Here is a 23,766-nt window from a genome sequence, read left to right on the forward strand (position 1 = left end):
GCTTAACTTCTTAATAATTTTTCTACATTACCTAAACGAAGACCAATATGAATAAATGATAAAGAGAGTGCTATATTACCATGCCTACTACAAAGTTAATTATGCTTTCAATATACAAAATTTTAACAAACCAATAGCGTTGATAAGTGTGATACAGAAAAGAGTAACAAAACAATTTTTACATTTATTGCACTGAAATGAAATGGCAAACAGTATTAAGGGGATGAAAAAATGCTTTAAGGACAAGAGAAAAAAAGGATTAATTGTTAAATAATTTATTGATTTTTCATTGACTTTGGGGAATAACATAAGGATTTAAATATAAAAATAAAACACATGTATAAGATTACTCTTAAGTTTATTCATGCAAACAACTAACATTGAGAACTACAGATGTTCTCATCAACAGGTGACAATTCGAACTGTAATGATGATACTAAATGAAAATATCAACTAAAACGATTTATGCAGCTCGACGTGATATTTTGAAATATAAAATAGTGTCAAATCACATAAATTAAGTCGTAGATAATAATGTTGTTTCAATTATTTGTTGATGAATTGATTTGTATGCAGTTCGTTGGCTTTCAAAAAATTAGATTTATCATACATGATTTTCAAATTGCAACATCCATCAATGAAAAGAAAAAATACACAGTCGTAGATTGAAAATGAGGGTAGGTACTCGTGAAAAGTGGTTTTTGAACAAATTTTTGACGTTTGTTACGCGTAGGTACTTTGAAGAGCGCGCATGACGTGCGGCCAGCGGCCATATTGTCTCTAGCCGCTCGGCTCGACGAATCGCCGCTCGGCTCGCTCCGTCGTCCGTCCGAGCGCGGAGTAGGCGCACGAAGCACAAGCGGCGGCTCCGGGCGAGTAGCGGTAGCGGTACCCGAGTGCGAGTAGCGAGCAGCGCCCAGTGCCAGCCAGCCAGCCCAAGTGAGATGGTGTAGTGTGCGTGTGCGGCCAGCCCAGGTGCGGGGCGCCGCGCCCCCGGCGGCGGCTCCGGGCGAGGGCCGAGCCGCGGCCCGACCCCCGCCCGGCGCTATATATAGCGCGCCTCCAGCGGGACTATTTCCGTCCAGTCGCCGCCCCCTGGCTCCCGATCGATACTCGCTATCGACCGGGGGCCCCGGCGCTGCGCCCCGAACCTGGCTGACCATCGCGCGTGTGTTCGTTCTTCCAGTTCGCGGGACGATGCGAAGGAAACCTATAATTAGGTCGAGAACTCTTTAGATCGTTCGCGTTATGAAGATCCACAGTGTCGTACGGTAACCTGCTTGGGATTATACTACTCGAGGACTGCTTCGCGAGCCGGCGGGCCAGGGTAAGTCTCCACTCTCCGCTATCCACCATTACGTCTCCGCGCCCGGATCGATACCATACCCTTCCGCGTAGTGACTTGGCCACTTCGCACTGCCTGCACACTCTAGCGTGCCACACCGCACGATCGATAACCCCTTTTTTCCTAAAACATTCGCCAAATTTTCTTTCCAGTCGTTCAGCTGTCAGAATTCGCGATAATGGCTCCCCCCGCGAGCCATTTGACAGATCGATATCTGACGTCCCTACCCCAAACCGTAAATACCGACCCGATTCTCATATTTTGTTCCAAATTTCGATCGATAAACTTAATACCGACCCGATTCACATTCTTGACATCTTGTTCCAAACTATAAACTTCGATCAATATTTGGAATGTAAGAAAATAATATTGACACAATGCGCCGAAAGTGTTCCGAGAATTTTCGTACATTATCGAACGTCAGCTGTTCGCGCCCATCGATTTTTTTTTGTAAACACCGATATTTTTTTACGGCCAACGAGCGTCCTTGACTCGGGTGCGAAAAATTAACTGGTACTAAATAAGTACTTACTCGAATTTAAATGAACCCGCATTTATGAGTTTTCCCTTTGAGAAATGTCTCCCGTTACATAATATGGCGCTCGAAACGAGACGTTAATAGATTTGTATAGATAATAAAAACAATGGAAATACTTGACGGTTTTGTCTATCCGTTTTGTCGGAATTAATGGACAGTTTAATATGCGTTACTATTTTTATCGTTTTTGAAATATTGCCAATTCGGCTGCCGACAAACGAATTATTCGAAATACGTTATATCTCCGCTCTCCGCGCCTACTGGCTCATAGGGCACTTTGCTAGATTAATACATAATTACGTACTACTACTACTACCATCACGCCGTTTCCCCGCAGGGGTAGGCAGAAAAGATGGAACGCCACACTCTTCTATCCTGACATATCCTCGCCTCCTCCACATCCATACATCTAGTCATACATGCCCTCCGATTACGCAGACTTTTGACACCACCAGATTTTAGGTTCTGATTGATCTGATATTGCCAAGTCTTTTTCGGCCGTTCTAGTTCTGTTTCCCCGCTCACATTCGCCGCATATATTTACGACTATTGCGAAAAGGCGTTATGCTTTACGTGCCTTTTCAAGGTAACATAACTGAAAACACAAACCTACTATACGAGTAGGTGTGTGATAAGTTTTTTAGCCAATTAGAAGATTAAACCTTCTACCGATTTGAGATTTTTTGAGAGATTTTAGAAAGTGAACTGTCCATCGGCATAGCGAGTGTTGCAAGAGTATTCATTTTTTGCATTTCATTTTATTCCTAACATAACGAGTTTTGGCAGATTGTGTTAAATATGGACGTCGATATTAACTAAAAACTATTTTTTTAAAAAAAAGCGTGGTTTGCAAGTGGACTATTCATATGTTTTACAGTACCATTGGCAGATTTTAATGGGAATTATGTTACATTGGGATGGATCATTTTCAGGCGGGAGGAATATCTAATTTAACATACTCAACCTATAAAGAATTGTATTAGACTCGTTTTGTGTTTATAACAGCCGATATACCTAATCAATATTTTCATTCACCATTTTCTTTTGGAAAATTCGCCTTCGTAAATAGGTTGTTTTCGTAAGTTGGTAATGAATGACGTCACAGAAACGATGGACTTATTTTAATATTGGTAGCATTGCTAAATTATTGGCGGCTCTATTTGTTGATGTCTATGGACCATCCTCCCTCCCCTCATATTTCTATGACACAAATGGTAGTGTAGTGGTAAACAAACAATCCACACTACTACTATTACAGCTCTATAAACCATAGACAATAAATCATACGATGTCGTAAAACGTTCGATGACGGCAGGTTAATGACGTATGCGGACGCACGTTTTTCGTTTTATTCAAATATCTAAAGTTTAAACCTTCATATCTCCCTTAGTTCCCTACAGATTTCAATCAGAATGTATTGGAAACAGTAATACCTCAGTGTTGTTACGAAGTTTTACTTCACCTATACTTGTACACTGTGCAACATTGTGCAATATCTGTTGCCATTAATAATTGACTATTATTTTTGACATCTCATCAAAGATGAAGAAGAATATGGAAGTCTGGACATTTACGGGGCTGACGACCGCCATAGGCTGGCTTAAGCGATCACTTTACACACGTGCAACATTCACCAATTCTGTCCATGATTGACAACCGCAATACTATTTTTTGAATTACCTAACGTCCAAGTGACAAGAAATCTGGCTACGGCTTATGCAACACCGTTTATCATGTCCCTACTCAGGCTTCAACTTTATAAGTTTCATAGCCTATGCCTACTTGTGAGTGGATTTACTCTTTATGTTAAAAGTTACTATAATTTCATGTAATTCATGAGTGAAAATTCTAGGCAAAAACACTCGCACCGCAATACTAAAATTCTTGGAAGTTCTATATATATGAACCAGTTTTGAAACATTGTTCTTGAATCACTAGAACTTCACCAGAGACATCTATTGGTGAGATGAAAAGAAGCTTTTTATTGAGCAGAAACTCTTTTATTAGTCGATGTAAAAGAGTTTCTTCTCAAACACAGATTTTTTTAGTCTACTGAGTTGTATAATATTTATTGTTAAAAACCATATTTTTTTTGAGAATTGTTTCGCCTAGTTATGGCATTTAAAATGCCTAGTAGACTCAAAAAAACAGTGCTTGATTTTATATTGAATATATAAATTCAAATTAATTTCTACAAATTAAACGCCAAATCTATAAATAAAAATCGTAGTGTAATACTGGTCGGAATGTAACACGGGTCTCGGTGTAACACTTCCCCCGCTGGTGTTACACTCGCGACACATTGACTCTGATATCACCGATGACCTCACAGATTGTGTCACAATTCTGTTATAGCATCTGAATGCAAATATTTCGCATCGCTATTTGCACTTTGAATGACGAAGAGATTGCAGTGTATACATTTTTTTTTACAATTTGCCAACTTTTAATGTGTTTTTTTTTTATCAAATAAAAAATTTCGAATGTATACTTACAATATTTTGAATGTGTCCAAATACTTGTTCACAAAATCTGGACTATCTCCAATTACAGGAGTTATTTTCATATTATTTTTTTGACATCTCATCAAAGATGAAGAAGATTTTTTCAACTCACCAATAGATGTCTCTAGTGAAGTTCTAGTGATCCAAGAATAATGTTTCGAAATTGGTTAATAGATATAGAACTTCCAAGAATTTGAGTAGTGTGGTTGTCGATAATGTGTAGAATTGGTGAATGTTACACGTGTGACAAGTGATCACTTAAACCAGCCTTTGACGGTCGTCAGCCCTGTAAATGCCCAGACTTCCATATTCTTCTTCATTTTTGATGAGATGTCAAAAAGTAGTATAAATGTAGACTTATTTATTTATTTAAATTTTACTTCATGTACAGAAAATAAATAAGTACATTGGCGAGTTTATTGCTAAAAAGCAATATCTTCCAACCAACCAAAAACAGACTAGTGATATTGGTCAAAACGTTTGATACCACATATCATAGTCACACAGGAGAAAGTGACCATATGCATTTTTTACAAAAACGTGATCATTGACTATTTGATATCTTACTAGCTTAATATTGCCCTGAAAAAACCCTAAAGTGATTTTAAACTTGGGAGTATATTACATTGTTTTTTTTTAATGTAACTGCATTGATTTTTATTTTGTTGCCAAGCAAAAGTGACTTAAATGACCCTCCTGAACATTTTCCGTTTAGTTAGTTGGTCACTTTCTCCTGTACGACTACTTTATACACAATAGGAGTTTGTGACACCTGTAGTATTGATATCGCTCACTCCTTTCAAGAACGTCATTAATCAGAAATCGTCAATTTTTAGTTGTGCATGTTTTCTGAATGCCCAAAAAATGTACTACATCCCAGCAAAAGTGGCATATTTTTAACTTAATATTTACCCGCTACAGGGCAGAAAGTGTTGTTTTTGTATTTTGAAGAAAATGTATTGTTTAATTATTTTTTTGAATATACTAAATATTTTTCAAATGGAGAAATAACCTTCAAGTTTTACCTAACAAGATCTGTTGCACAGTAAAAAATTTTAACTTGGAAGTATAATATATTGACTTGTTAAAAATGACTAACTGCATTGATGTTTATTTTGTTGCCAAGCAAAAGTGACTTAAATGGCCCTCCTGAACATTTTACGTTATGTTAGTTGTTCACTTTCTTCTGTACGACTACGATATAGCTGTTTGCAATCAGAGGGTAGATACAACATTTTGAGTGTGTCCAAATACTTGTTCACAAAATCTGGATTATCTCCAATAGCAGGAGTTATTTTCATATTATTTTTTGACATCTCATCAAAGATGAAGAAGAATATGGAAGTCTGGGCATTTACGGGGCTGACGACCGTCATAGGCTGGTTTACGTGATCACTTTACACACGTGTAACATTCACCAATTCTACCCATTATTGACAACCACACTACTCAAATTCTTGAATGTTCTGTATCCATGAACTAATTTAGAAACCTTGTTCTTGAATCACTAGAACTTCACTAGAGACATCTATTGGTGAGATGTATTGTGAGATGTACAGAGGGTAGATAGTACTTTAACCTTTCAAAAAAACATAAATCACAAATTGATGATAACGAGGAAGGCAAAGGAAAACAGGAGTTTGGGGAAGGAGGTAGAGGGAAAACTAAGGAGGTTTGATGGACAGTTAGGATTCTAATGACAGATAGTAATGTCTCACGCGTTTAAATAACTTAGTTGTTAATTTATTATACAAAATGCAGATTAACCGACAAATGTCAATACAAACCTAAATCTATCCATTCATGGATGAAGTTTCCGATTGAAGTTATCTTAGCAGAATATATTTATCATTTTATCGATAACCCTCTACTCTGCACTTCACTTGGGCTTCTGTTTCTACATGTACAACAATGCCTCGGCATAATCGTCCGTGAACAATCGAGACACCTTCCATCTCGGCCCGAAGAATCGGTTCCCAGAGCCCGCATTGATTACCAGATGCGACATCACCTGTTCAAGCTAATTGTCTCCTTTGTGCTTTGGGGGTGACGTCACACGCCGGCGAGCATTGTGACGCTCGCGCACAATCGGGTACGTGTTCATTTTTATGTGTAGATTCATTTCCAACGATGTACAGGGTGGCGCAAAATCAATCACCCTATCGGAAGGTGTCATCATTTTTGCAAATGGCGTCGTACGCCACTCATATCGCTCATTCCTTACAATAACGTCAAAAATCAAAAATCGTCAATTTTCAGTTGTGCATATTTTCGGAATGCCCAGAAAATGTACTAATATCCCAGCAAAAGAGATATATTTTTAACTTAATATTTACCCGCTACAGGGCAGAAAGTGTTGTTTTTACATTTTTAATAAAAGGTATTGTTTAATATATTTTTTTAAATATACTAAATATTTTTCATATGGAGAAAATACCTTCAGGTTTTACTTAAAAACGTTCTCCTGAAAAAACAAGTTTTTTGATTTATGACGTTCTTGAAAGGAGTGAGCGATATGTACGCCATAATACACCGTTCTTCAGTAATTCCTTCTCTGTCCAAGCGACCAGACTATGGAATGAATTACCTCTCCGCGTAAACAAATGCACCTTCTCTAATATGTTTTAAGAAACGTCTGAGACATTACTATCTATCATTAGAATCCTAACTGTCCATCAAACCTCCTCCCTCTACCTCCTTCCCTAAACTCGCTTTTTCCTTTGCCCTCCTTATTATCATCTTTTGTGATTTCTCTCTCTCTGGTCTCAATCCTGCGGATTGGTCTGTAGCAACAGATGACATCTCTTTCGCCATTCTCGCCTATTTTCGGAAGTCCTCTTCAGCTCCTCATACGTCGAGCAGCCCGTGTCTTCGTATAAGTCGCTAATTTTGTAATTTATGTTTTTTAAATGTTCAAGTACTATCTACCCTCTGATTGCAAACAGCTATATATGGTATCAAACGTTTTGATCAATATCACTAGTCTGTTTTTGATTGGTTGGAAGATATTGCTTTTTAGCAATAATCCCGCCAATGTACTTATTTCTTTTCTGTACATATTGTTTAAGTAAATAAATATTGGACATTTTTAAAGCTGTATGTTTGTAGTTTCGTAATATAAAATGCAGTTCCACCAATAAATTTCTCTGCAAAACTTAAACTTTTTAAAGTATATTAGATGTCGTACATCCCGTTGTAAACTAAATAGCTTTCCCACTCTGAACATTTTGTTAGATATACATCGCTCACTCCTTTCAAGAACGTCATAAATCAAAACACATGATTTTTCAGGAGAACGTTTTTAATGTTTAAAAATATAATACAATGTATTAAAAATAAATATCAAGCCACTTTTTACTGTGCAACAGATCTTTTTAGGTTAAAACCTAAAGGTTTTTTCTCCATTTGAAAAATATTAAGTATATTTAAAAAAATAATCAAACAATACCTTTTATTCAAAATGCAAAAACAACACTTTCTGCCCTGTAGCGGGTAAATATTAAGTTAAAAATATACCTCTTTTGCTGGGATATAGTACATTTTCTGGGCATTCCGAAAAAAGACATCCACAACTGAAAATTCACGAATTTTGATTTATGACGTTCTTGAAAGGAGTGAGCGACATGTAAGTTATCTCAAATGAGACTTTTTCTTTAATGTGAAAGTATGATATGCCACCTGTTGATAACTTGGTGAAGTTCATAGCTGTTTCCTCCTGACTCTAATAAAGAATTCACCCAATATGGAACTCTTAGCTATGAATTAATTCTATCAATATTTATCCACTTCTAATTTTGTTATATCAGGAATATTTTTGAAAAGTTGAAACACATTTATATTCTAATGAATTTTATATATCGCTCACTCCTTTCAACAACGTCATGTATCAAAAAACTTGATTTTTCAGGAGATCGTTTTCATAGTTTAAAAATATAATGAAATTTATTAAAAATAAATATCAAGCCACTTATTGAACTTTTTACTGTGCAACAGATCTTTTTAGGTAAAACCTGAAAGTTTTTTTCTCCATTTGAAAAATATTTTAAATATTTAAAAAAATAATTAAAGAACACCTTATCTTCGAAATGCAAAAACAAAACTTTCTACCCTGTAGCTGGTAAATATTAAGTTAAAAATATGCCGCTTTTTCTGGGATATTGTACATTTTCTGGGCATCGTCCGAAAACGACGATTTATGAAATATGACGTTTTTGAAAGGAGTGACCGATATGTGGTAATTTACAGAATTGAAAATAAATCGAATGTTGTGGTTCTGCGAACGTTACAGATGGTTGCCTAGAATAATAAGGCATAGAAACACGTTGTTATTTTCTTTTATTATTTATTTATACACGGCACAGGTGCCTTTTGCAAATATTACAGAAAATATAAATATTATAAGTACGTTGGAAAACTGCGAGTTAAATAAGAGTAAAATAGTACAATAATGAAAGTTTATTTTTATTTTATTTATATTTATGTACATAAAAGATATTGTAAGTAAGAAAAAGTATATTGGCGGGCATATTCCCAAAAACTAATATCTTCCAACCAACTATAAACAGAATACTGTAGTGATATTGGTCAAAACGTTTGATACCATATATAGCTGTTTGCAATCAGAGGGTAGATAGTACTTGAACATTTAAAAAATGATAAAAAGGAATGCAAAGGAAAAATGGAGTTTAGGGAAGGAGGTAGAGGGAAAAACTAGGGGAGGAGGTTTGATGGACAGTTAGGATTCTAATGATAGATAGTAATGTCTTGTACGTTTCTTAAAAGTTATTACAGGAGGTGCAATTTATACAAGGAATAAATAAATAAAATTGAAAAAAATCGTAAATAAATAAATAAAAATATGAGTTACACCAGAGTGAAAATAGCACAAAAACGAAACAGTAAAATATGAGTTAGATTATAGTAAAATAGTATAAAAACAAACAGTAAAACGTGAGATAAATAAGAGTTAGATAATGCAAAATTAAACAGTAAAACAACATTTTGAGTGTGTCCAAATACTTGTTCACAAAATCTGAATTATCTCCAATTACAGTAGTTATGATTACATTCTTTTTTTACATCGTGCTTTTTATTGAGTTTCTGCTCAATAAAAAGCTTCTTTTCATCTCACCAGTAGTTGTCTCCAGTGAAGTTCTAGTGATTCAAGAATAATGTTTCCAAAGTGGTTCAAGTATAGAACTTCCAAGAATTTGAGTGGTGTGGTTGTAAATAATGGGTAGAATTGGTGAATGTTACACGTGTGTAAAGTGATCACTTAAACCAGCCTATGACGGTCGTCAGCCCCGCAAATGCCCAGACTTCCATATTCTTCTTCATCTATGTATTAATTTTAATTTATGTATTAATTTTAAATCAAACACAGATTTTTTGAGTCTACTAAGTTGTATTTTATTAACAAAAACACATAAAAAATTATATTGTGACAATTGTTTCGCCTTGTTAGGGCATTATCAAACGAATGTCCAAATAATGCCCTAACAAGGCGAAACAATTGTCGCAATATTTTTTTTTAATGTGTTTTTGTTAATAAAATACAACTTAGTAGACTCAAAAAATCTGTGTTTGATTTAAAATTAATACATAAATTAAAATGGAGTTCTACAAATTAAACGCCAAATCAATAAATATTCTTCTTCATCTTTGATGAGATGTCAAAAAATAATATAAAAAATCAAACAGTAAAACGTGAGATAAATAAGATTTACATAAAGCAAAATTAAACAGTAAAACTTTACGACTAATGTAGTAGAAATAATTCACAGTAAAACACGAGTTGAACTATATATATATATATATATCATACGTGTAATATTATATTATACACACATAAGAGTAAATACACGTAATAAAACCGCTACTAAGAAGCCAACCCCATTTACCCAGTCAATAATTTAAATATAATTTATACCCTGAGAGCTTAACCTAAAAATGTCGTGTTCATGTTACAACATAACGTGTCTGGTTAGGTTAGGTTGTGAGAACATTTCTTTGGGTGTGAGTGTGTGTGTTGCAATATACCGTACGTCGTGTTCGGTCAGGTTAGGTCGCTCGGATGAACCGTCCTTGCAGTTAGGTTAGGTCACAATGATTAAAGAAAACACTTGTTTTATACCATTTGAGTTTTATTAAAGACTTCTAGTTTCGGAAGCTAAACTTCCATCATTCAGGTCTGAATAATAAAATAAAAATAATAAAACCCTTATCCCCACCGCAATGGTGCATAGGGCACTGTGTCATATTAACGCAGTGTTATCTTGATCGTTTACACATGAAGGAAAGGTGATCAACCCTCCGCTTCAGGTACCAGTCCAGGGTAATATTGAATAAATATTACAGTGAAAAAATCACTTATATTTATTTTACCCCCCTTGGGAATCGAACCCGGGACCTCCAGAACGGTAGCCGAGCGTGCTGACCATTACACTACGGAGCCGGACATACTGAATAATAACTATAATATAAAATGTAAAATTGTTCTATAAATAAGGAATAAAACTCAAGTAATATAAAAGCAGTGTTCGGCTGTCCAAACTTAAAACACAGTAAGGGACATTTTTTTTGTAGTACGTTTTTTTTTTTTGCATTTTTGGACTAAGTAGAATCTACTTAGTCCAAAAATGCAAAAAAAAACGTACTACAAAAAAATGTCCCTTACTGTGTTTTGAATTTGAACAGCCGTGTTGTCTTTAATCATTGTTACATGTCTTACCACAATGTTAATGCCGAAACAATCAATAATATTGGTTAGGTTAAGTTGAGGGAGCATTTCGCTATGTGCGTGCTGCAATATACCGTACGTTTAACTAACTAACTAATTTACATCACGCCACTTCCACACAGGGGTAGGCAGAAAGAATAGAACGGCACACCACTTATCCTTGCTAACATTCTTCGCCTCTTCCACGTTCATGCATCTCCTCATACATACCCGCCGATTGTCTCGACTCCAAACCTGGCTGGCCACTTTCAAGTATTTGACATACTTGATCGTGCCAAGTTTTTCTCGGTCTTCCTCTGCTCCTTTTTCCAATTACATTCGCCTCATAAATTTGTTTTACCGTTCTTTCTTCGCTCGTTCGTTCCACACGTCCAAACCATCTCAACACACCTTTCTTAATTTTATCGATAATGCTTGTCTCAGCTTTGCATTCCTTCCTTATTTCACTATTTGAACATCTATCATACATCGTTTTGTCGCACATTCTTCTGAGAGATCGAATTTCGACTGCATTCAGTCTACTTTCATCCTTCTTTTGCCAACTTAGGTTAGGTCAATTGATTTTTTTGGATTTTGATTGATTTTATCATTTACCTCGCTTACAAAGTTTAAAGATCATTATGTGGATTTTTGTTTCATCTAACTAAAATAATGTTTTATATTGGTCTGTGTTGGGAACAGGAGGGATAATCTAGTGTGGGCCAATCAGGAACTTGTAAGCATTTGCTCATTGCTGGGAGGAAACCACGTTGCACTCCTCAGGAGAAGCCGGACTGCTGACTGTCGTCAACAGGCCTTCCGTTCCACTAGAAGAGGGTTCGGCATTTTGTGTCCTAGCTTGGTTTATGGTACCAATATCCTTCACTAGTTTTATCATGTATGATACCACCTCTCGTGACAGTTCCTTATGAACTTTCACGGATCCGATGTCGGTTAGGTTAGGTTAGGTCTGCCACCCACGTGACTAGCATCTGATCGGGTCAGGCTAGGTTGAGAGAGAATTTCGTTATAGGTGTATTGTAATATTTTTTCACTCAAATATTTAATCAATATTACTCTGGACTGGTACCTGAAGGCTGATCACCTTTCCTTCATGTGTTAACGATCTAGATAACACTGCGTTGATATGATGCAGTGCCCTATGCACCATTGGGTTGCGGGTAAGGTTTTTTTTTAAGGTATTGTAATATACCGTATGTCGTGTTCGGTCATGTTAGGTTAGGTTAGGTTGAGGGAGCATTTCGTTATGCGTTTATTGCAATATACTGTATTTCTTGTTCGGTAAGGTTAGGTTCGTTGATCAGGGCGCTGTCGGGTGAGGTTAGTGGTGCCTACGTCACCGCGGCCCGGTTAGGTTAGGTTATGCCGCCCGCCCGAGGCGGCGGTGGCACTGGGCCGCGCTCGGTCGGGCGGCGGCGGCGGCGGGGGAGGGCGGGAGGTATTTATTGATCTCCAGCCTTGTCCCAGTTCCGGAGCCACCCCGCCCCGCCCCGCCCCCCCGCGGGCCCCCCGCCCGGCCACTACACCCGCCTGGAGAGATGTGAGCCGGAGTACGTAACCGCCGTACATACATACATACTCGAATACTAATTCAATAAGGGTTGAAACCAATTGAACTTTTGCATTGCCTTCTTTAGTTACTGACTAACTAACCAGCTAGAAATGCGATCCCTCAGACGAATGTGCGGCAAGACTTCTTTCGCACATTCTGTTTCCAATTTAAATCTCTAAAATTGGACATACCCACACGAAATGAGGGATACCTTGTGATGACGTCTCATCATATTCACAATTGGGGTTTTGTCCAATTTTAAAACGAAAGAGGTATTCTTGAAATGCACCATGACCCGTGAAAATTTGTGTCAACGCATGGTTCAATTTGTGTTTTTTTTTTAAGACCGACCACATTTCTCATCATTTGTCTTTTCCGCTGGTTAAAATTTGAAAATACAATTTAAATCATTAACCCCGTAGAATGCTCCCTCCGATAACGCGGTACCTATCTCAGCGTTATATGGGGATTAAGACTCAAGGGGTAAATAACAAACGGTGGAATTACTCATCTCGATCACTCCTTTCAAGAACGTCATATATCAAAAATCGTCAATTTTCAGTTGTGCATGTTTTCGGAATGCCCAGAAAATGCACTATATCCCAGCAAAAGCGGCATATTCTTAACTTAACCTTTACCCGCCACAGGGCAGAAAGCGTTGTTTTTGGATTTTGAAGAAAAGGTATTGTTTAATGGAGAAAAAAACATTCAGGTTTTACCTAAAAAGATCTGTTGCACAGTAAAAAGTTCAATAAGTGGCTTGATATTTATTTTTATTATATGTTTGAACTTTAAAAACGATCTCCTGAAAAATCTTTTTTTTTAAATATGACGTTGTTGAAAGGAGTGAGCAAACTGTGTTGTTTGCATATTTGTTTATTTTCTCGGTAGCGTTGTCATTGTTTGATTTCTTGATTCACGTATTCCTAGATTCAGACAACTCCACAATTCCGGGTATTCTGATGACGTACTTCGTCATAATATTCGCTCTGCATTCGGCTTGATCGATTTGACACAAACGTCATTTTTATAATCACATTTTACTGACATCGGACTGTCTGTCAATTCAAAATTTGATAACTCCGAATTGAATTCTCTAAGTATCGTTCATCAAAATTTGGTATCGTGGTTTCGTACGATTTGTCTTTGATCTTTCCCCTTTGCCCCCACATACTTTCTTGTTTATTCTCTCGTTATCCATTCGCTCCACATGTCCATAACACCTTAAAGAACTATTATACTAAATCTTTTCAATTATCCCTAGTTTAGCCTTACATTCCTTTCTTATATGTTCGTTTTTAATTCTATCATATATATATATATATATATATATATATATATATATATATATATATATATATATATATATATATATATATATATATATATATATAACGTGGTAATATTTTCCTTTTGAAAATTAAGTGTAAATAATATGTAAAGTGGGTGTATAATAATAAAATAAACAATGTGTTGCTTTGTAATTAAAGAAACGACAATAAAAGTTTATTCTTAATTAATCTTTATAATAATTTTTATATCTATCTATCTATCTATCTGATTCTGACAGTTAATAATATTATCGGAAGTCTTTTGTTTTATTCTGAGCGACGCATGCGACATCTAGTGGTAGAACTGTTTTGTGTAGGTACTTAATAAAATGTATAGGTAGGTACCTAGTTATTTTATTACATCTCCCCCCTTGGGGATGAAAATTCATAGTAAAATTTTCACTCGTCCTCCGGATCATCTTCTTGTAGTGAAGGGAATAAGTTTAGTGATATGATAAAGTTTTTTTTTCTTTCTTTCTTATTTTTCTTTCTTTTTTTCTTCTTGTTTTTTTTTTCTTCTTGTTTTTTTTTTCTTTCTTTCTTTTTTTTTCTTTTTTCCGTTCTTTTTTTTCTTTCTTTTTTTTGTATTTTTTTTTTCTTTTTGACCCTTTTAAAGTAGACACAGTTTTTTTCAATCCATTTGTTTTTTTCTTTTGAATTCCTTCCTTTTTATTCAGATCTCTTAAAGTATCTTCTAATTTAACCAAATTTACATCTTTTAATTGTTCATCTGCATTTTCATTCGAGTTTAATTCTGGATTCCTGCTTAGACAATCTACTTCTAAATTCTTCTTTCCTGGAGAATATTTTATTTTATCTTTCGTAGAAGTTTTTTCTACTTTATTTTTATTTTCATTTTTCAAGCACTGTTTCTGTGTTATTTGTATGTCGTTATTTTTATTCTGATCTTTTAAATTATCTTCTAATTTAACCAAATTTACAACTTTTAATTGTTTATCTGCATTTTCATTCAATTTTAATACTGGATTCCTGCTTAGACAATCCACTTCTAAATTCTTCTTTCCTGGAGTATATTTTATTTTATCTTTCGTAGAAGTTTTTTCTACTTTATTTTTATTTTCATTTTTCAAGCACTGTTTCTGTGTTATTTGTATGTCTTCATTTTTATTCTGATCTTTTAAAATATCTTCTAATTTAACCAAATTTACAACTTTTAATTGTTCATTTGCATTTTCCTTCGATTCTAATACTGGATTCCTGCTCACACAATCTGCTTCGAAATTCTTCTTTTCTGGGGTATATTTTATTTTATATTTTGTAGAAATTTTTTTCACATGATTTTTATTTTTAATTTTATCACTAGTTCTTAAATTTCCACGTCTTCTTTGATTATCTTCTAATCGTTTTCTTTGATCATCTTCTAATTTTTCTCTCTCACTCCGAACATATTGTAGTAATTGTTTTAATACATCTAATGTTTCATAATCCATTTCCAATTAACAAAATTGTCGTTTTATAACGTGGTAATATTTTCCTTTTGAAAATTAAGTGTAAATAATATGTAAAGTGGGTGTATAATAATAAAATAAACAATGTGTTGCTTTGTAATTAAAGAAACGACAATAAAAGTTTATTCTTAATTAATCTTTATAATAATTTTTATATCTATCTATCTATCTATCTGATTCTGACAGTTAATAATATTATCGGAAGTCTTTTGTTTTATTCTGAGCGACGCATGCGACATCTAGTGGTAGAACTGTTTTGTGTAGGTACTTAATAAAATGTATAGGTAGGTACCTAGTTATTTTATTACATATATATATATATATATATATATATATATATATATATATATATATATATATTTTGTCCGCCTCCATAGTGTAATGGTCAGCACGCTCGGCTACCGTTCTGGAGGTCCCGGGTTCGATTCCCAAGGGGGGTAAAATAAATATAAGTGTTTTTTTCACTGTAATAATTATTCAATATTACCCTGGACTGGTACCAGAAGCGGAGGGCTGATCACCTTTCCTTCATGTGTAAACGATCAAGATAACACTGTGTTTAAATGACGCAGTGCCCTATGCACCATTGGGGTGCGGATAAGGGTTTAATAATAAAAAATAATATATATATATATATATATATATATATATATATATATATATATATATATATATATATATATATATATATATATATATATATATATATATATATATATATATATATATATATATATATATATATATATATAAATATATATACACACATATACATATACATGTAGACAATTTATTTATATGGCTGTATAAGGGATTAAATTAAAAAGGGTGTTTTGAGATGGTTTGAGACCTAGCAAAATTTGACACGATCATGTGTGCCGAATACTTGCTCGTGGTCAGGTTGGGTTGATTTCGTTTTAATTCTGTCAGTACAATAATTTTCCACACATTAGTCTGAGGGAGTGCATTAATCGCAGCAATGTATACTGTATATTAAAAATTAATTAAATTAAACGGTTATTTTATTTCTATGTTTATTATGCAGCGGTGAGAAAACCTTGTGACGGTGTTCAATTATGCAACAGAATGAAGTTTTCACAAGATCTTCATTCACGCTACAGTGTCGTCAGATTGGAACCGGCGACATCAATCTCCAAATGCAGGCACGCCATCAATTTATCTCTCGGGCGTTTCAATCATCGCACGACGTGTATAAATTGTTTACACGCATCGCCATCAGGTCCACTTTGGTCACCTCGCGTTGTCGCACCGCCCGTTTAGTGGACTCTATTACAAACCCATTATTGGTTTATCAAATTATTTTCATATCACGATTCCATGATGGACAGGGCTGCCAGAAACAGTGGCGTGCACGGAGTTTTTAATCATGATAGGATGTTTAATAAACTTTATATTTTATTCCTGATAATTAGCTCTGTAGACTTCATAATTTCCAGTCTCTCAATGGCCAGTATTGCTGATGTCCTATATTTCAACGACCAGTATTACTGATGTCCTACACTTCAACGACCAGTGTTGCGTCTATCTCATATTTACGACTAGACTTTATTCAAAACTTCCAGTCTCTCAATGGCCAGTATTTCTGATGTCCTATATTTCAACGACCAGTATTGCGTGTTTCTCGTCCTTTCAACGGCCGACTTCCATTGCCTGTCTTCAAAATTTCCAGTCTCTCAATGGCCAGTGTTCCTAAAGTCCTACATTTCAACAACCAGTATTGCTGATGTCCTGTATTTCAATGGCCAGTATTGCTGATGTCCTATGTTTCAACGGCCAGTATTGCGCGTGTCTCATCTTTTCAGTGGCCAGACTCCCGTCAGGAGCAGAGTGTCCCCTTGCGATGGCGGCGCCGCGCGGTCTAGCGACTGGCTGCCGACACAATCATTACTGCCAATTCGCGTGTTTGCGTCTTGAATCCAAATGACGAATTGACGAATGCGTTGACCTCCGGCTGACGCGCGACGCTATCCACTGACCTGCGACCTTCCCTCGACACATCTTCAATTAGTGAACAAATTAAAAATGAAGATGAAGGAATAGTAAATAAAATTTTAGAATGAAAGAGGAAAGATCATGATGAAGATGTCCGCTTCCGTGGTGTGATGGTTAGCATGTTTAGCTACCGTGCTGGAGGTCCCGGGTTCGATTCCCATGAGGAGGGTGAAAATAAATATTAGTGATTTTACACTCTAATTTTTTTGACGAAGAAGCTTTTTTTTATTGAGCAGACACTCTTATATGTCTCACCAATAGATGTCACTAGTGAAAATTATAGTGATTCTTTTACAATGTTTCAAAATTTGATAATATATATATAGAACTTCCAAGAATTTGAGTAGTGTGGTTGTCAATAATGTATAGAATTCGTGAATATTACACGTGGTATAAAGTGATCACTTCAACCAGCCTTTGACGGTCGTCAGCCCCTTAAATGCCCAGAATTCCATATTCTTCTTCATCTTTGATGAGATGTCAAAAAATTATATGAAAAATGACTCCTATAATTGGAGATAGTCCGGATTTGTGAACAAATATTTATGAACAAGTATTTGTGAACAAAATGTTGTACATCCCTAGTTCAGTATTACATTCCTTTCCAATAATATCCAGTTAAGTACTGTATGGATTTAGTTGAGTACAATACAAAATCGTTAGACGAAGGTAAGTCTGGACTCTCCGGTATTAAAATATATACATATGTCGTGTAGTAGGTAGATTTTCCCAAATTAACGCGCTTCTAACATCTGCACAGTGTCCATCGTTCACACGGCTCGAAGCAAAAAGGTCTACTGTTAATTATTTATTTATTTAATATTTTTTAATTAAATAAGGTGAAATAAGGAAATAGATGCGAGGCTGTGATAAGATAATATTGATATAATTAGAATGTCTACCGGTTTCGAAGCTAACCGCTTCTTAATCAAGACTAATTAGGTAGTCTTGATAAAGAAGCGGTTAGCTTCGAAACCGGTAGACATTATAATTAAGTTATAATAAAATATTTATATTGATTTTAAATCAAAGTTACATTTTAATTATAAAATGGAAAATCACAAAGTTAGTGCTTCAAATATAAATTATTGAAAAAAATCACATTAAGAAGAGTTCTTTAAGGTGGTATTGACATGTGGAGCGAATGGATAACGAGAGATAGTGCTTCAAATATAAATTATAAAAAAAAAATAAAAAAAATATATGAAGAAGAGTTCTTTAAGGTGGTATGGACATGTGGAGCGAATGGATAACGAGAGAATGACTTAGAAAGTGTATGTGGCGAGTGTGAATGGGAGAACAGAACGAAGATAGCCGAAAATTACTTGACTTGACCACGCCCAAGTATTGGACATACTTGATCATGCTTTTTCCTCGTTCTTCCTCCGCTTCTATTTACAGCTACATCCGCCTCATAATATTTGCTTTACTGGTCTTTCCTCATTTGTTCCATATGCCCAAACCGTCTCAACACATATTTAAAAATGAATTAATAATGATAATGCTGATCTCAGCCTTGCATTCTTTCCTTGTTTCACCATTCGAACATATATTAATGGATAATTAAGGTTATATGTGGAAATTTTTAATTAATTTATTTATACGCCGTTATTCGACATTTACAATTTTTTTTTTTACACGATATGTATTATTCATTCTCCCAAGGCAAGGTATATGTTTGGAAGGGGAATATTTTAGTTAAGAGAACAGCAGTTCGATAGGGCACTAGGTTTTGCATACCCGTTCTCGTACTAACTTGTTAAAGACACTATAAATAACAGGAGTATAGTGGATGTTTTATTTTTCTATCAAAATGATATAAATAATATAACATTTATTTTTACGACTGAGGGAGTGACTGATTTTAGATACAGTCATCGAACACAGTAAGAATTTAAGTATAAAAAAGTTTAACACATTGTAAAGAAAAGAAATTAAGATAAAATATAAATTTCGGTAGTTTAATGAGGGGAGAGAAATACAAAATGATGAGAAATACGTATTATATTACAAGGTAAAGTGGAAGGTAAACTGTGCATAGGAAGAAGGCGTATATCCTGGCTGGGCACTTGAGAGAGTGGTTCCACTGTGGCACTGAGGTGCTGTTTAGAGCGGCTGCAGACAGAGTATTGCCATGACGCTTGCCAACCTTCAGCGTGGAGTGCCACAATCCTATTCTTCCTGACTCCATCTCAACTTATCGTCTCTGTAGACTGTTGGGGTCAGTTCTCCTCGTCCTCAGGTTGTAGGTCCTTCTGTCATGGGAAACGTCACCTAAGTCATATTTTCTGCAGCAACCATGAATTATTTGTTCTACCTCTAGATGTCTTTCAGGGAGGATTCTTGAGCGATTGCCTGGTTCACAATATGATCAGGTTCTCTGTGTCCTATATGCCCATACCATCTCAATTGCCTTTCCTCTACCTTAATGTTGACGCCTGTTGCAGCCAGGCTTCAACTCTTTATTTTGTCTCTAAGATACACTCCAGCTGACCATCTAATCATTCTCATTTCAGCAGTTTCTAGTTGCCTAGAGTAGGTGTTATACATCGTCCAGCATTTCGTGGATGTACAATTCGCTCACTCCTTTCAACAACGTCATATATCAAAAAACTTGATTTTTCAGGAGACCGTTTTTAAATTTAAAAATATGATAAAATGTATTAAAAATAAATATCAAGCCACTTATTGAACTTTTTACTGTTCAACAGATCTTTTCAGGTAAAACCTGAATTTTTTTTCTCCATTTGAAAAATATTAAGTAAGTATATTTAAAAAAATATTTAAACAACACCATTTCTTCAAAATGCAAAATCAACACTTTCTGCCCTGTAGCGGGTAAATATTAAGTTTAAAATATCCCGCTTTTGCTGGGATATAGTACATTTTCTGGGCACTCCGAAAACATACACAGCTGAAGATTGACGATTTTTTTTTATATATATGACGTTGTTGAAAGGAGTGAGCGGATTGTTTGGTGTACTATTTATTCTCTTTAGCTTGGATGGCATTTTTGGGTCACTTAGTTCTCTCGAAATGAAAGAAGATATACAGTAAGAACAAGAAAACTTTCTGATGTATTCTGAATTTTGAATTGTACTTCGTTTTTAATGTTGGTCTAGCTAATACATTTACCTTAACACGCCAATTCATTAAATATCAATTAAAACGAACTTTCCTTAATTACTCTATCACTCCTTGCCAACATGGCATGTCCCACCGCGGCCTGAATAACACATTTCGCTCACTCCTTTCAACAACGTCGTATATCGAAAATCGTCAATTTTCAGTTGTGCACGTTTTCGGAAGGGCCAGAAAATGTACATATCCCAGCAAAAGCGGCATATTTTCAACTTAATATTTACCCGCTACAGGGCAGAAAGTGTTGTTTTTCCATTTTGAAGAAAAGGTATTGTTTATGTAATTATTATTTTAAATAAACTAAATATTTTTCAAATGGAGAAAAAAACATTTAGTTTTTACCTTAAAAGATCTCGGCTGTCCAAACTCAAAACACAATAAGTGACATTTTTTTTGAAGTACGTTTTTTTTGCATTTTTGGACTAAGTAGATTCTACTTAGTCCAAAAATGCAAAAAAAAAAGTACTACAAAAAAATGTCCCTTACTGTGTTTAAAATTTGGACAGCCGATCTGTTGGACAGTAAAAAGTTCAATAAGTGGCTTGATATTTATTTTTAATACATTTTATTATATTTTTAAACTTTAAAAATGATCTGAAAAATTAAGTTTTTTGATATATCGCTCACTCCTTTCAAGAACGTCATAAATCAAAAATCATCAATTTTCAGTTGTGCATGTTTTCGGAATGCCCAGAAAATGTACTATATCCCAGTAAAAGCGGCATATTTTTAACATAATATTTACCCGCTACAGTTCAGAAAGTGTTGTTTTTGCATTTTGAAGAAAAGGTATTGTTTAACAATTTTTTAAATATATGAAATGTTTTTCAAATTGTGAAATAACCTTCAGGTTTTACCTAAAAAGATGTGTTGCATAGTAAAAAGATCAATAAGTGGCTTGATAGTTATTTTTAATAAAATGTGTAATATTTTTAAACTTTGAAAACGTTCCACTGAAATATCAAGTTTTTTGATTTATGACGTTCTTGAAAGGAGTGAGCGATATGACGTTGTTGAAAGGAGTGAGCGATTTATCGTTCCAACCTCTACGAATATTTTTCGCTTTCTCATGTACCCCTTCGTACATCCATAGCGACAAAGTATTATGCAAACATGTGGAATTATCATATTACGTCGCGTGTTTTTATTGGGATCGATTTTTCCGAGTACAATTCGTGTACGCTAGCTTCGGCGGTCTCGCCAGGACGACGCTTCCAACAGCGGCTTTCTGGAGAAATGGAAACTATCTACGTTGGAAATGAATGAACCTTGATTAAGACGGGAGTCCTAGTTTAAAAAAGTCATTATTTGCTTTTATTTATTAATGAAGAAGTTGGTATATCGCGGGCTTTCTTTCGTTATAAATTAATTGAAATTCATGTCGCACGAAGTCTAAATTAATACAGAACAAAATAATAATTAAAGAAAACACTTCGTTTTTTACCACTTGAGTTTAATTATAGACTACATGTTTCAGAAGCTAAACTTCCATCATTCAGGTCTGTATAATAACTGACAGTTATTATACAGACCTGAATGATGGAAGTTTAGCTTCTGAAACATGTAGTCTATAATTAAACTCAAGTGGTAAAAAACGAAGTGTTTTCTTTAATTATTGTAACATGTCTTACCACAAAGTTAATGCCGAAACAATAAACAGAAAAAAATAATTAAACATTCACGAATACAGCCCTAATTATTATCCTTGTCTTAGGTGTGTTGAGATGGTTTGGACATGTGGAACGAATGAGTGAGGAAAGAACGGTAAAACGGATTTATGAGGCGAATGTTAGTGGGAAAAGAAGCAGAGGAAGACCGCGAAAAACATGGCACGATCAGGTATGCCAAATACTTGAAAGTGGTCAGATTAGGAGTCGTAACAATCGGCGGGTATGTATGAGGAGATGCATGAACGTGGAAGAGGCGAAGAATGTTTGCAAGGACAGAGTGGTGTGGCGCTCTATTCTCTCTGCCTACCCCTGCGGGGAAGCGGCGTGATGGTTAGTTAGTTAGTTAGTTAGTCTTAGCAAACAACACAACAAGAGCAATTTACTAACGAGGGCCGTCGTAACCGTATATTTTTAAACTTTCTCATATATGATGAGAAATTTATACCATGGAAGAAATATATCGCAGTCATACAGGAGAAAGTGACCAAGTGTATTTTTTTTTACAAAAACGTGATCATTGACTGTTTGATATCTTACTAGCTTGATATTGCCCTGAAAAACATCCCAAAGGCTTTTAAACTTGGAAGTATAATATATTGACTTGTTAAAAATGACTAACTGCATTGATGTTTATTTTGTTGCCAAGTAAAAGTGACTTAAATGGCCCTCCTGAACATTTTACGCTTTGTTAGTTGGTCACTTTCTCCTGTACGACTACGAATATAAGTTTTAAAAATTTGAGTGGTGTGGTTGTCAATCATGGATGGAATGGTGAATGTTGCCCTTGACAAATAAGCCCTGTAAATACTAAGACTTCCATATTCTTCTTCATCTATGTTGAGATGCTAAAATGTAGAAATGAGAGAGACGTATCAAAAAAGAACTCCACCGACAAGACACACAAGGTGGCTTGGTGGGTCTCTGCAATAAAAAATTCTAAAATATGTATAATTGTGACTTAAATAAATGTATAGGAATAAAAAAATAAAAAAAATTCTTGAATGTTTTTCGCAGTTAGTTTGTGGATCATTTTATAAACTCTATAAAATAAAAACAACCTTGTTTTAACCACTTTTTATTGGTACACTTTATCCAACCGGTTTCTACAAGAACCTTGTCATCATCAGGGTTTATGTACTAAATTCTAAAACATTGAAATACTCATAGTCAATTACCCTTCCCTTACCAAAAACTTCCACTCGCTCCGTACACCATATGAAAATATGATTTAAAAATATGATTTAAAAATATGATTTAAAAAATGTGATTTTAAAAACTCCTAAATGTTGTTTTTATTGTTATTATAAAATAATACAAATTTGTTTTATTTTATAAAGAGAGAGATTATATTTCTTATAACGAGAACTGATGCATTACGTCTGTCATTCTAACACCGCGAATAGCTCCTAATGCCAAAACATTATGACCAATTCAGCACGCATTGATCTGCTGCTACTGCCAATT

At 35.0% G+C, this 23,766-nt stretch overlaps 1 protein-coding gene across 11 annotated transcripts in view; it reads left to right on the forward strand.

Moving 5' to 3' along the window:
- Positions 1–371: 371 nt before the first annotated feature.
- Positions 372–23,766, forward strand: part of PMCA (plasma membrane calcium-transporting ATPase 3) — a 206,005-nt gene continuing 182,610 nt past the window's right edge. For 3 of the 11 annotated variants that reach the window (XM_088273880.1, XM_088273906.1, XM_088273939.1), the window contains exons 1-2: positions 919–975; positions 1,187–1,327. The gene's annotated coding sequence lies outside the window, so the exon portion shown is untranslated. Of the gene's footprint in view, positions 976–1,186; positions 1,328–23,766 lie in introns of all 11 variants that reach the window. The other 8 variants (XM_088273888.1, XM_088273914.1, XM_088273947.1 and 5 more) reach the window with 4 other exon arrangements.

Source organism: Brachycentrus maculatus, unplaced genomic scaffold, assembly GCF_059751285.1.
Source record: "Brachycentrus maculatus isolate JH-2025_06_01 unplaced genomic scaffold, ASM5975128v1 h1tg000033l, whole genome shotgun sequence".
NCBI classification, from domain to species: Eukaryota; Metazoa; Arthropoda; class Insecta; order Trichoptera; family Brachycentridae; genus Brachycentrus; species Brachycentrus maculatus.